Source organism: Hemicordylus capensis, chromosome 17 (assembly GCF_027244095.1).
Source record: "Hemicordylus capensis ecotype Gifberg chromosome 17, rHemCap1.1.pri, whole genome shotgun sequence".
Classification (NCBI taxonomy): domain Eukaryota; kingdom Metazoa; phylum Chordata; class Lepidosauria; order Squamata; family Cordylidae; genus Hemicordylus; species Hemicordylus capensis.
In genome coordinates this window covers 5,819,279-5,834,755 of record NC_069673.1, presented here as the reverse complement: position 1 = coordinate 5,834,755, position 15,477 = coordinate 5,819,279, and the positions used below count along the sequence as shown (strand labels likewise).

Here is a 15,477-nt window from a genome sequence, read left to right as displayed (position 1 = left end):
GCCAATATGTCCGTAATTGAAGTGCACCATGTTTGATTTCCTGCTTTCCTCTACAAGTCCAGAGAGTAGCAAGCCACACATGTAGCTGATATGTCTCCACTAACAGACTCCAAGGAATTCCTGTCTCATGTGCTGCTTCCCAGAACCCCTCACTTCACTGCCAGCTCCGCTATATGTGGAGAATGCCATAATGCTTACTGAAATAGAATGACTAATGGGAACCAGGAGATCAAGGGGACAAAACTGACTCATTTTGGGGATTCATTAAAATATACACATGTATTTATACTGCAACAATGCTTCCTCCTTTCATCGCTTGCCTGAAAAGGAGACTTCTTTGGAGATCTCCCGTGCCTTGCTTTCAGCTCCAATTCTTGAAGCAAAACCTGCTTGACCAGAGACAGATGTAGTGGGACAAACTCCTTCTGCCTGCAGCCTAGGAATATTCACAATAAGGCTGTTCACACAATCATTAACAGGGTAGGACAGGCACCCTAGCCAGCTTTGGGAGCTGTGTGTTCTCCCGATTTTCGATTGCGTGTGAGCAAACAACTAGGTAGGAGTGGGTGGGTGGGAGTGATTGTGTGTGAGAGAGTTGCTGGATAGGACAGCTTTTCCTCTGACCTCGTTACAGTGCTGGATGCAAGTGCAGGGTCGGACAGTGCAATCCAACCAGCTCCAGCCTCACAGACAATTCACTCTCCCCTCCTCCGACCTAGTATTTGCTAGCACCCAACCAAAACCCAGGAGCACACACAACACCCCAAGCTGGGTAGGATGTACCCCATTAACGATCCTGTGAACAGCCTTATAGGTTGTGAGGACGGAATTTGAGAATATGCTCCTGCCAAAATGTTCAGCCGTCTCCTGGTATTTCATTGCATCCATCGTTAGAACACATTCGTTATCATTATTGCCTACAAGAACTTTCTTCCAGGGTCCTAGGCAGTGGTCTTTCCCATCAGCTGTTCCTTCATCCTTGTCCCCCCCCCCTTTAGCCTACTTTCCAGTGGGGAGATGACTAATGAGATCACCATGTCTCTGTCTGTGTGTGTGACCATGTGGCCTCCTTTAAGAACATTTGTGTTTACAGTCCAATACGAACCAAATTCACAACACATGGAAATTCACAGCACATCAGGGTTCCCTACAGTCCTAGGGGACAGTGTTCCCTCTAAGGCGTGCACATGTTCATGCGCTCACATGTTTTTTTAAATGTCCGCTCAAATAATTTTAGATCCTGCTCAGAATGGCTGTCCTTAGAGAACCCAGGGCAAATCATCCAGTGCGGGGCCCCCTTCCAGTTAATTCTAATGCCTGGGTATTTAAGAGAACGCCTTCTTTGCTATGAACCCCACCGCCCATTGAGATCATCTGGAGAGGTTCGTCTGCAGTTGCCACCGGCTCGTCTGGTGGCTACTCAGGGAGGGGCCTTCTCCATTGCTGCCCAAGGCAAATTGGAACACACTTCCTGCTGAAATAAGAGCCTCCCCATCTCTTACAACTTTTAAAAGGGCAGTCAAGACACATTTGTTCACCCAGGCTTTTAATTAGATACTGTTTTAATTGTTTTTCAACTTTTTTCACTAGTTTCAACTTTTAAATTTTAATTGTTGAAGTGTTTTAATCTTTTTTATTGGTTGTTTTTATTCGCTTGTAAACCGCCCAGAGAACTTGCATTTTGGGCAGTATAAAAATATGTTAAATAAATAAATAATGGGGGTTAAAAGAGCGGGGGCCCGGGGCGGTCTTCCTGCTTACCATGCCCCAAGGACAGCCCCGCCACTCGGGCTGAATCAGGAAGGCACCACTCTGAGTGCATGTGAATACACACACTGCCTTGATACTGTGCCACCCAGAACAAAATTCATACCACTCACAGGTGGAAAAAAAACTAGAGAGAACACTGCTAGGGAACCCCGACGGCAGGGGAACCTTTTTGTCACCCACCTTCTTGTTGGGTGACGATGACCAGGTTCAAGATGACGACCCAAGTATAGACAACACGCCTTTGCAACTCTTGTGTTGGTGGCTGGATACAAACTAAATTCACAGCACATGGGAGTGGATCCTAGATAAGGAATATAGGAAGCTGCCTTCTACTGCCTTGGTCTATCTAGCTCAGTATTGTCTACACAGACTGGCAGCGGCTTCTCCAAGGTTGCAGGCAGGAATCTCTCTCAGCCCTATCTTGGAGATGCTGCCAAGGAGGGAACTTGGAACCTTCTGCTCTTCCCAGAGCGGTGGCTCCATCCCCTACGGGGAAGATCTTACACTGCTCATGCATGGAGTCTCCCATCCATATGCAACCAGGGCAGACCCTGCTTAGCTAAGGGGACTAGTCATGCTTGCTTCCACAAGGCCAGCTCCCCTCTGGCCTTGTGGTAGAGTGAGCATGTTAAAAGAAGTAGGAAGTAGACTCTGTTAGCTTTGCTTAGAACTACTTGTTTCAAGCAGAAATACCAGAGGGTGAAACTGTGAGTTTTCTGTATCACTGAACTATGATTGCTGCAACCCAGTGCTTGCACATGCACACAAACAGACAACACACGACACACATACAAACACATATACACACAGGATTAAACATGCTATGTATGGGGGGTAGAGAGTGTTGTGGTAATGCAGGATTTGTTTTCATTTGCATATGGATGGGTGACTATATGTAAGCACTGTCTGCTGTAAGATATTCCCCTCAGGGGATGGGGCCATAACTCAGTGGAAGAGCATCTGCTTTGCATGCAGAAGGTCCCAGGTTCAATCCCAGGCAGGATCTCCAGGTAGGGCTGAGAGAGACCCCTGCCTGCAACCTTGAAGAGCTGCTGCCACTCAGTATAGGCAATAATGAGCTAGATAGACCAATGGTCTGACTCAGTATATGACAGCTTCCAATGTTCCTAGGCATGTCCTGAGGAAAGAAAGCCATCTATATACAATAAGCAAGATGCCTCAAGAGATTTCCCTCGGCTCCCTCTGCTAGTTTGGAGTGACCTGACTCATGAGAGATGCTCCTCCAGAGACTTTCTCCCTTGGAGCTAATAAAATTACTTTATTAGAATGCCAGTGCATTTAGCCAGATTAACGAGAGTATTCCAGCTGGGACAATAAACAGACAGGAAAAGCTTGGCCAAGAGGGGAAGATTTGGCTTCTCGATGTGCATTTATGAGTTCTGTTCTGGCTGCTTCTGCTTTCCCCTGCCCCACATGTGGTCATGCTCTGAGCATCCCAGTTATACCCCTTGGTTGCTGCAGCTGCTGTGCCTAAATCTAAAGAACGGCAAACCACTTCAAAGAGCTAAAATGTTTGTCGCATGGGGACGGGCAGAGACAGTTTTGATCGAAACTAGGAGCCCAAGGGGCTGTTCACACGATTGTGCATGTGCGTTTCAAACTGGTGAGCCACGGCCAGGCATTGTAGATAACAATGATCTAGATGGACCAAGGGTCTGACTCAGTGTAAGGCAGATTCCTATGTGGGCTCTTGCCCACTGATGTATAGTCCCCCCACATTTATGGATAGGGGATACCTCAGTGGTAGAGCATCTGCTTTGCATGCAGAAGGTCCCAAGTTCAAGCCCTGGCAGCATCCCCAAGTATTGCTGAGAGAGAGACTCCTGCCTGAAACCTTGGAGAGCTGCTGCCAGTCAGTGTTGACAATACTGAGCTCAATGAACCGGTGGTCTGACTCAGTATAAGGCAACTCTCCCTAATGTTCCAGCTTAGCCCTTCAGTCCCTCATCAAGTCTTGCATGAAAAGAAAAATAGGATTCGTGACTGCAGGAGCAAAGGAATAATGAAGGGAATACTCAAGCGGGGACGAAGCAGGCAACGAGGAACCACACACTTTGCTCCCAAACTGGAAGTTTCCCAGTCATTACCGTGATCCAGATACAACGTGCCAAGGAAGGAGAACTGGCCTCACCAGGATCATCTGCAAAGAAAGCCACAAAGACAGTGAGGCCAGTAGAGAAGGCACAGCTTAATGAGAACTGCATGCAGCATTTGGGGAGCGGCATTCGTGCACCACAGGCTTAATTCTGGGAAAGGACAGGAGCTGAAGAGGGAAGAACATCAGAGGGCAACCAGATGTTCATAATTTTAATGGCAAGCCACTGTGGCAGTGCAATCACTGAATTTTGGCCAGAGGCAGAGTCCTCTCCATCAGGCTGAGTTCTTGGGAAACCCGTTCTTCCTGTTCCTGCAGAAGTGGTCTGTGTGCAGCACTGATTGGCTAGTAACTGGTACTGTGTCAGGAACAGAGGAAGCTGGCTTCTACCGAGTCAGTCCATTGCTGCTGGCCTTGTGGTAAAGGTAAAGTGTGCTGTCGAGTCGGTGTCGACCCCTGGTGACCACAGAGCCCTGTATGCAGAGTATACTGTGCGGGAGGAGGCAATGGTCAACCCCTCCTGTATTCTACCAAAGACAACCACAGGCTCTGTGGGCGCCAGGAGTCGACACCGACTCAACGGCACACTTTACTTTTACCACAAGGTGAGCTCTTCTGCCCATTAGGTCACTAACCTCATTTCCCCCTCATCCCTGAAAAACATTTTTAATAATATAAAAATGGTTTTAAAAGAAAGAAAGAAAAATGTCAGCAGAAATTTCAATTTAAAAGTGTCCTTTTCTCTGATATATGATGGAATATTAGTTATGGGGGCTGGCTTTTCCTAGACCACTTCCTGTACAATGGGAATATTAATTCCTATTAATATTAGGAAATGAGGACATTGGGATTAATTCCCTAACTGTAAGGACTTTGATAATAGAGCTGCCAGCCGGGTTCTCTTTCTTCTCTAGAGGTTTTGCTGGTAGCTTTGCGCAACAGCCTTTATTTGTGTTTGGAATGCAATCTGCCCAAACCGAAGCATTTTACCGCTGTTGAGTGGGCGACCTGAAAAGCGCCCAGCTGACTTAAGCTATTGCTGGAGATTTTCCCTCCCCCCGCCCAGCCCCCCAATATTTTTCACAAGATCAAGCCTTTCCAATCTCCATGCTGCTTTCCAGAGTCACCTGAACATACGTAGATGCCAGTTTCCGGAGATTCCAGGGCAAGCCCGGAGGGTTAGCAACCTCCTCATACTTGCTGCCAACATGTCCCGATTTCCCCATTCACATGAATGGGAAAATAGAGACATGTTGGCAGGTAGGCAACCCTAGACTGAAGCCATTCCTGGACATTTATTAGTTTTACCCCCCGGTTTTCTTTTCCAGTTATTTTTCACAACACCAAGTTGTTCAAATCTCCAAAACTGTTTTCAAGACAAAGCTAGAGAAGATTAATGCCTACTCGTGGATCCTCCAGGCCAAGCCCGGAGGACCGACGACTCTCGATCTAACATGATTTATTTGTATTAAATGTTCTTTTTTTAAAAAAAACCTGCTTTCTGTAGTGATTCTCAGGCCTACTGGCCACAATACTGTAAGCGTAATTTCTGAGAGAGCCATTGGGTAGAAGGCAGCCTGCAAGCTTTTCCTTATTTCTCCTCAGTTAAAAAGACGTTTAGAAATACATATCATGTGAGAGAGGAAGAACATATCCTAGAAATGCAGAGAATTATCTATATAATCTGTACCTCAAGTCACTCCTGCTCTGTGCTTGCAAGAGTTGTGGAGAAGCAGGGAATTTCCTCCAGGTGGGGCTTTTCCCATCATAGGGTTCTACTGACGAGAAAAGCTGCACCTGGCAGAATTTTCCCTTGCACAGGCCTTTTCAAAGTTTAGGAACTTCCTCAGGCTAACTTTAACTTTTTTATTATTATTATTATTAGTAGTAGTAGTAGTAGTAGTAGTAGTAGTAGTAGCAGCAGTATTAACAAACATAGTTTATATAGAGCAATTCTTCTCTGTGTGGCTCACAAGATAAAACAATAAAACATACCATTAAAAGGGTCTGATGTTGTTGTTGTTGAATTGTGTTTTGCTTTGAGCCATGTTTTTAATGCTGATCAGTTTCTTACGAGTTAAGCTGGTCTTGGATAATAATAATAATGATGATTGATTGGTTTCTTACAATGTATTCCGTTGGTCTGTTGGCCTCATGTAGAAACCCATAGTAAAATTATCTTCTATCCTACAATTTAAAGCACATTGAAACGGAAACATGCAACTGCAAAAATGCAAAAATATGTTTTAAAAATATTTTAGAAAGGCTTTTCATAATCCCGGGTGAATAAGGAGGCCTTCTTCTTCCTCTTCCTCTTCTTCTTCATCATTATTATTAATAATAATAAATAATGATGGTACAATAATGATGATAATAGAAGGATAATAAAAATATTATATTATGGTTTATAGCTATTTATTATTTCTGCGCCGAGACCTCCCTTGATCCTGAGACCCCAAGGCAGTGAACCACAAATTAGAACCCAAGGATCATAAGATTTCATTAAAAACACCTTCAAAATAAAAGAGATGATGCTACAGCCATAATAAGGGAACTGGAGGGCTCGTCACTGGCCAAAGGACTGGATAAAAAGGGCAGCCTCTGGTTTCCTCTGAAAACCTTGCGTTCGGGGCGGTATAGAAATATGTTAAATAAATAAACAAATAATTTTTTTTTTAACAAAAAATCTTCCAGGCTTGTTTTCTGGAGTCACCTGGAAATTGATGTGGATACCTGGAGACTCCAGGCAAAGTCTGGAGGGTGGGCAGCCCTAAGTGAAGCGGGAGATGGGGCCATACTAGATCAACTGACAGAGCCTCTGCTTTGCATGCAGAAGGTCCCCGGTCCCCTCCCTGGGAGAGACTCCTGCCTGGAACCTGGGAGAAGCCGCTGCCAGTCTGTGTTGACAATCCTGAGCTAGATGGACCAAGAGCCTGACTCAGTAGGTGGCAGCTTGCTATATTTCTCTTTTAGAGGATGAAGCTGTAGCTCAGTGGTGGAGCATCTGCAATGCAGGCAGAAGGTCCCCGGTCCCATCCCTGGCAGCACCTCCAGGTAGGGCTGGGAGAGACTCCTGCCTGCAACCATGGCAAAGCCGCTGCCAGTCAGTATCAACCAAGGCTGCACGCAACATTGGTCCTACAACTCCCACCATCCCCAGTCACAAAAGCCAATACGCCAGGATGATGACGGGCATCCCTGATGTAGACAATCCTGAACTAGATGGGCCAATGGCTCAACTCAGTCTAAGGCAGTTTCCTACCATTTCAGAAGAGCACAGAACATGTCCAGAACTCACACACCTCTTCCCTCATTTTCCTCAGGGCATAGTCAGAAGCCAGGATTCTGTCCCTGGCAGCATCTCCAGGTAGGGCTGGCTAGGACTCCGGCCCGAAACCTTGGAGAGCTGCTGCCAGTCAGTGCAGACAATCCTGAGCTAGATGGACCAAGGGCCTGACTCGGTCGGTGGCAGCTTCCCATGGACCTATGTTTCAGTTTCTTTCTTTCTTTCTTTCCTCCCTCAACCTTCCAAAATCTGAGCCATTTCCCCAGGAATAGAGATGAAAAATCTCTGGTGAGGAGAGAGAATGGAGGCTACGAATGGAGCAGCGAGAAAAGCTTTACCTTGTGCACCAGGGTGCTGTTAAAAGCACAGCAGAAGGGCCAGAACCAAAAAGAAAGAAAGGAAAAGAAAAAAACCTTAGCAAACCTAATTAAATTCTACTTCTGAAGGAGCAGCCCCTCCGGATGAGATAATTACTGTAAACCTCTAGGCCAGAAAGGATTAAGAGAACTTTACTTTGCCGAAAGAGAGATTACAGCTCAGTATCAGGGATGAAGGAATGAATTGTGAAGGGGGGAAAATGGCCAATGCATGTAGACAAAAAGTTCCCCCCACTGCCCCACAACTTACTTTACTCCCCACCCCCCCAAAAAAGCTCTTACTGTAAAATTGACTAGAGGGAAAGGGAGGAAAAACTGCAGCCTCAACAAGATCTGCAAGTCAATGGAGGAATTCACACTCCTGAATAGAGAAAAGGCATTGAGTTACCGCCCCCCACCCCCAGGAATAATCCCCTTTGCTTTCCCCTTGAGTCACTGTCACCCCCCTGCCCCCCAGCTGCAGGGGCGACCCCTTGACACAAACTCTTTTAAACAAGCCATTGCTCATTCAGGATCTCTTCCAGCAATTTAAAGACATTTTGGCAAAGGAAAAGCGGTAAGAAAATGGAAAAGTACAGTGTGTGGGTGTGGGGAGGGGAGGGGGGTTTGAGCAGGGGGTGGGGGGGAGATCTATGACATCATCCTGGCTGCATGTATCTCAGTGTATGAATGCTGGTGCATCAGAAGACAAAGGGTAGGATGTGTCAGTGCGCTCAGGGGCATGTGAACGGCAGCTCCTAAAACTTTGATGCATGCAAAGGGAAATGAGATTCAGCCCTAGACCAGAGCATTTGGGGAGAGGCTGTCCATGCCCCCCAAGCAAGGATGCCTGATATTCCCAGAGGGGACAACTTCCCCATCTTCTCTAGGGAAGATGGAACCTCCCCATCTTCTATATGGAGTCAGACCCTTGGCCTATCTCGCTCAGTATTGTCTACAGCAGGAATTCTCAATGTCGGGTCCCCAGATGTTATTGGACTTCAGCTCCCATTATCCTCAGCCCCAGTGGCCTTTGGTTGGGGATTATGGGAGTTGAAGTCCAACAACATCTGGAGACCCAAGGTTGAGAACCCCTGGTCTATAGTCTGGTTCCCAAGCTGGGGACCCTCCAGATGTTGCTGAACTATGACTCCCATCAACCCCAGCTGCAATTCATTATGGCTGGGCTTTATGGGACAGTTCAGCAACATCTGGGACCCTCCCCCCCTGCCCCCCAGGTTGGGAGCCACCGGTCTACACTGACTGGCAGCAGCATCGCCAAAGTTTCAGGCAGGCGACTCTCCCAGGCCTGCCTGGAGATGCTGCCAGGAATGGAACCTGGGACCTTCTGCATGTGAAGCAAATGCTCTTCCACTGAGCTACAGCCACATCCCCTAAGGCATGCCTGCTCGACTTTGCCCCCCCCCCCGCCAGCTGTTTTTGGACAAAAGGTAAAGTGTGCCATCAAGTCGATTTCGACTCCTGGTGCCCACAGAGCCCTGTGGTTTTCTTTGGTAGAATACAGGAGGGGTTTACCATTACCTGATCCCGCTCAGTATGAGATGATGCCTTTCAGCATCTTCCTATATCGCTGCTGCCCGATGTAGTACCAGCGGGGATTCGAACTGGCAACCTCCTGCTTCTTAGTCAAGCATTTCCCTGCTGCGCCATGAGGACTACAACTCCCATAATCCCCAGCCACAGTGGCCAATAGCCAGGGATTATGGGAGTTGTAGGCCAACATCTGCCGGAGGGGCGAAGCTGAGCAGCCCTGCCCTAAGGGGACTATCTGACAGTGCTCACATGTAGCGCTCACATCCAAATGCAAACCAAGGCAGACTCTGCTTAGCAAAGACCAGCTCTCCTCTGCCACTTGCCCCTTACACACAGAAACATATTCATAATTATATAGTACTTCTGTGTCGGGTGTTAACTGTAAGTAACTTTGGGAGCCCATCTTGACCAAACAGCAGGGTATCATCATTGTCATCAAATAACAAAATACAAAGATCTACAAATTGAAATTGAAAGGCTGTGGCAGAAAAAGACCAGAATAATCCCAGTGGTAATTGGCGCCCTGGGTGCAGTTCCAAAAGACCTTGAAGAGCACCTCAACACCAGAGGGGCCACAGAAATCACCATCAGCCAATTACAAAAAGCAACTTTACTGGGAACAGCCTATATTCTGCGACGATATCTATAATAATAACAAAACTGATCATAAAATTCAGCCATCCCAGGTCCTTGGGAAGGACTCGATGTCTGGATAAAACAAACCAGTCAATAACACCTGTCTGACTGTGTAAACAAGAAAATAATAATAATAATAATAATAATAATAATAATAATAATAATAATAAATCCTTCCTCTTAGCTAACACTCGCAATGTTCAAGAGATTGCAGCTAAGAAATGGACTGAGGGATTTTGAAAGGGTTGAACTTCTTTTAAAGGAAGACGGAAGCATCCACATTTTTTGTAATGCTTTCGAGATCTATTTCCTGACTTCTGCAATGGAAATTTAATGCGCCCATTTGTTCATCGTGTGCTGCAGTTGAGCCTTTGTAACATTTTGCATAACAAGCGCAAATTGGACCCACCATTCCAAGGCATGATTTATGGAGGAGGTACCCCATCCCCAGTTCAACACATTTTAAAGCTCATGCAGTAGTTAGTATGAGCATCTGAACTCTGGAATGGCAGGAGGGGTTATAACGTATCCCTCAGGTTCAATAAAACAATACATCTCCCAATTAGAACACACATTTCAAAAACATAGCCGGATATTTTACAGCCTTCTTAAGCTTGCCAGCTCTTGAAGGCTAATACTTTCCTTGGAAAGGCCTTGTAGTGAATGTTTATACTAATTCACACCCAATCTGGCCACCACCATCACCCACAAGAAGGAACAAAGATGTGTCATTTCGACATGCTGCATTTTCCTCTTTGGATATTCGCTTCTCTTCTCCTCCCATTGACTGAGAGTTTTCCTGCCATCCAATACCGCTGGGATCCTTCCCTTGATTCTTTGTAATATATGCTCAAGTATGTTCTTTGGTGTGTGGCTCCTCAAAAACTTTCCAAACTTGCGTTCAAGACAATTTGTGCCAGTGACCAATCTGTGTCTAATGGAGCATTTCCAGATGGGGCTTTTAGCTCACTTCGCCTCTGGAATAAAGGGTGTTGCATTCACATATCAGCTAAATTCACCCTGAAGTCCCTGCAAGCTATCGGGGAGCATTCCACACACAATTTGGGTTTTTCATTGAGCATTATGTCTGGGGTTAAGAAACCCATTTTGGCATCATTTGGGGGAGGGGGGGATTTGAACTTGCAGAAAAGCCTCATAGTCAGTAAACCTGCAATAAAGCCTGCTGTCTGGAAATGCTCATGGTGGTCAAACATTGGAATGGGTGTTATGAAACATTTTGAAGTGTTTAAGAGCGAGTTGGACAAATATTTGGTTGGATTAATTAGGTGGACTCCACCCACCACCAGGCAGGAGAAGTTGCTGGATAGTTTTTTAGAAGTCTCTGTTAGTCAATACAGTATAATTTCACAGGAAGAAAGCATGGAAGCGAGACCTTACACTATTAATAAGTAAAAGGTAAAGTTGTGCCATCGAGTCGGTGTCGACTCCTGGCGATCACAGAGCCCTGTGGTTGTCTTTGGTAGGATACAGGAAGGGTTGACCATTATTGCCTCCTCCCGTGCATTGATGATGCCTTTCTGCATCTTCCTATATCGTTGCTGCCCGATATAGGTGCTTCCCATAGTCTGGGAAACATACCAGCGAGGATTCGAACCGGGAACCTCTGGCTTGCTAAGCTAGGGCTGGGAAAGCCTCCTGCCTGAACCTTGGAGAGCCATTGCCTGTCAGTGCAGACAACATTGAGCTAGATGGACCCAAGTTCTGACTTGGGTATAAGGCTGCATCCTATGTTCCTATGTCTCCATCTAGTGGCTGCAACGTAAATTACAGGGGGTGGAGAGGTTTCTGCCCCTCGTTTGCTCGATTCCCGTCAGTAACACCAGCCAGGCAGGGGCTTAGCTCTAACTGAATAGTGGGCAGGGGGCGGGGGAGAAATGTCCCCAGGGCCCTGAGGGAGAGGGAGCCCACCAGCAGAACGGCAGCTTGCTTCTCCAATGAAGAATCTGAGAAGGTGGATGGGGCAGGGCTTCACCTTTTGTCCCAACCCTCCGTCACCCCTGGTTAAAGGGGTCTTGGGGTCCACACCTCTCCAGAGGTCCATGCCCTCCCAGCACCTCCCTCCCTTCACCACCAGCCTCTTTAGGTTTAAGTGAGGCCTGGGAACCCTCTCATCATCTCCCTGTGGGAGGCGTTTCCATTGAGCCAGAGTTCCTCATCCCATCATGAGACCTCTGATCTTGGGAATTCTCGCAGGCATGCCTGGTGGGGGGCAGCCTGCCTGCCAAGATGCCGCTTCTGTCCCAGCGCCCTGTTTATTCCGACTGTGGAGCTGTGGTCTTATCTGGAATGCAGGAAGATTACTGAGAGGGGTCTCTGTCTTCCCCAGCCCCTCTGGACCCATCTTGGGTGGCCCAGCCCAGTTTTCAGACCCTGGTCTCTGCAGCAGTCTTGCTCCGCTTCCCCCCAGGGGAGGGGAAGCGGCCGTGACCTTTGTCAGGCTGGCGCTGGGAGAACCACCAGGGGAGCTCGGGTGAGCCCCGCTCCACCCGCCCCATGAGCCCGGAGTGCATAGCCAGGAGATGGGGAAGTGCTACCCAGGGAGAGCTCCTTTCTGAGGCCCCTGCAAAACACACAGTTGGCCACCCAGAAAGAGAGGCTCAATAAGAATATAAGCAGGCGGAACACAGCGGGTGATTCAGCTGCACTCACTGCCATACCTGTGGATGGGGCTTTCCCTGCAGTTCTCCACCCCTCTCCCTGGGAGCACTCCATCGAATCTTTACCTGTCTCAGCAGCAGCAGCAGGGCCGTGGGGAAACCCACAGCAAGAGTGGTTAATTTGGGGAATAAGGGAAGAGGTGTACCTAGGTCATTTATTTATTTGTTTGGTTATTTATTTATTTGTTTGTTTATTTATTCGTTTGTTATTTCTCTGTGTAAACCGCCCTGAGCCATTTTTGGAAGGGTGGTATAAAATCAAATTAATAACAACAACAACAACAATAACAGGAATAATAGACTGGACCCAGGCAGAGCTAGAGATGCTAGATCGTAAGACCAGGAAAATCATGACCATCAATCATGCTCTGCACCCCCGCAGTGATGTCGATAGGCTATACCTCCCTCGCAGCTCAGGTGGAAGAGGAATGCTGCAAGTCCATCAAACAGTAGAGGAGGAGAAAAGAGGCCTTGAAGAATATATCAAGGACAGTGAAGAAGATGCACGTCAAACAGTCAATAACGAGAAACTATTCAACACCAATGAAACAAAGCAGGCCTACAAGAAATAACAAGTCAAGAACCGAGCAGAAAAATGGGAAAAGAAGCCCCTGCATGGTCAATATTTGCACAATATAAGTGGAAAATCAGACATCACCAAGACCTGGCAATGGCTTAAGAATGGCAACGTGAAGAAAGAAACAGAGGGTTTAATACTAGCTGCACAAGAACAGGCACTAAGAACAAATGCAATAAGAGCAAAAGTAGAAAAGTCAACAACAAACAGCAAGTGTCGCCTTTGTAAAGAAGCAGATGAAACCGTGGACCACTTAATCAGCTGTTGTAAAAAGATCGCACAGACTGACTACAAAGAAAGGCATGACAAAGTAGCAGGGATGATATACTGGAACATCTGCAAAAAATACAAGCTATCTGTAGCCAAAAATTGGTGGGACCATAAAATTGAAAAAGTTGAAGAAAATGAAGATGTAAAAATATTATGGGACTTCCGACTACAAATAGACACACATCTGCCACACAGTACACCAGATATCACTGTAGTCGAGAAGAAAGAAAAACAAGTCAAAATAATCGACATAGCAATACCAGGGGATAGCAGAATAGAAGAAAAAGAAATAGAAAAAATCACCAAATACAAAGATCTACAAATTGAAATTGAAAGGCTGTGGCAGAAAAAGACCCAAATAATCCCAGTGGTCATTGGCGCCCTGGGTGCAGTTCCAAAAGACCTTGAAGAGCACCTCAACACCACAGGGGCCACAGAAATCACCATCAGCCAATTACAAAAAGCAGCTTTACTGGGAACAGCCTATATACTGCGATGATATCTATAACAACAGCAACAAAATCGACAATACAATTCTGGCATCCCAGGTCCTTGGGAAGGACTCGATGTCTGGATAAAACAAACCAGTCAATAACACCTCTCTGACTGTGTAAACAAGAAATAATAATAATAATAATAAGTCCAAACTCAATGGCGGGAACACCATACAAGCCATAAACAACTGGGCTATACCTGTTATCAGATACACTTCAGGAATAATAGACTGGACCCAGGCAGAGCTAGAGGCGCTAGATCGTAAGACCAGGAAAATCATGACCATCAATCATGCTCTGCACCCCCGCAGTGATGTCGATAGGCTATATCTCCCTCGCAGCTCAGGTGGAAGAGGAATGCTGCAAGTCCATCAAACAGTAGAGGAGGAGAAAAGAGGCCTTGAAGAATATATCAAGGACAGTGAAGAAGATGCACTTCAAATGGTCAATAACGCAAAACTATTCAACACCAATGAAATAAAGCATGTCTACAAGAAAGAACAAGTCAAGAACTGAGCAGAAAAATGGAAAAATAAACCACTGCACGGTCAATATTTGCACAATATAAGTGGAAAATCAGACATCACCAAGACCTGGCAATGGCTTAAGAATGGCAATGTGAAGAAAGAAACAGAGGGTTTAATACTGGCTGCACAAGAACAGGCACTAAGAACAAATGCAATAAGAGCCAAAGTGGAAAAATCCACCACAAACAGCAAGTGCCGCCTTTGTAAAGAAGCAGATGAAACCATGGACCACCTAATCAGCTGTTGTAAAAAGATCGCACAGACTGACCACAAACAAAGGCATGACAAGGTAGCAGGGATGATACACTGGAACATCTGCAAAAAATACAAGCTACCTGTAGCCAAAAATTGGTGGGACCATAAAATTGAAAAAGTTGAAGAAAATGAAGATGTAAAAATATTATGGGACTTCCGACTACAAACAGACAAACATCTGCCACACAATACACCAGATATCACTGTAGTCGAGAAGAAAGAAAAACAAGTCAAAATAATCGACATAGCAATACCAGGGGATAGCAGAATAGAAGAAAAAGAAATAGAAAAAATCACAAAATACAAAATTCTACCAATTGAAATTGAAAGGCTGTGGCAGAAAGAGACCAAAATAATCCCAGTGGTAATTGGCGCCCTGGGTGCAGTTCCAAAAGACCTTGAAGAGCACCTCAACACCATAGGGGCCACAGAAATCACCATCAGCCAGTTACAAAAAGCAGCTTTACTGGGAACAGCCTATATTCTGCGACGATATCTATAACAATTGACAATAAAATTCTGGCATCCCAGGTCCTTGGGAAGGACTCGATGTCTGGAGAAAACAAACCAGTCAATAACACCTGTCTGACTGTGTAAACAAGAAATAATAATAATTTGGGAGCCTGGACCTAAAGGCCTTTGGAGGACAATTCTCCCCCCTGCAAGTTAAGCATCATTTTTAAACAGGTAGGTTCTTGTGGGCACAAACCACACCACCCAGGACAGGCTAAAGAGGATTTGGAGGATTTGGGGCGGAGGCCCTGGACTTCGGCCCCGAACCCCAGGGCTAAGAGTGCCTCTGGGGACTGTTTTCCCCTCCATTCCCTCCCCATTGCCACAGCATACACCACTGCATCAGCAGAAGAGTGGCTGGACGTGGACTAGAGAAGGTTTTATCCTCCCTCCCTCTGTTGTTTCTCTAATGAGATGCAGAGTAAGTCCTTCAAGGATATACATG

The 15,477-nt window shown here is 46.2% G+C and overlaps 1 non-coding gene across 1 annotated transcript; it reads right to left on the bottom strand.

Annotated features, from left to right (window-relative positions):
- Positions 1-8,845: 8,845 nt before the first annotated feature.
- On the bottom strand, positions 8,846-8,920 carry TRNAV-CAC (transfer RNA valine (anticodon CAC)). Its single transcript has one exon. It is a non-coding gene; the product is annotated as a tRNA-Val (tRNA).
- Between the last annotated feature and the right edge of the window lie 6,557 nt (positions 8,921-15,477).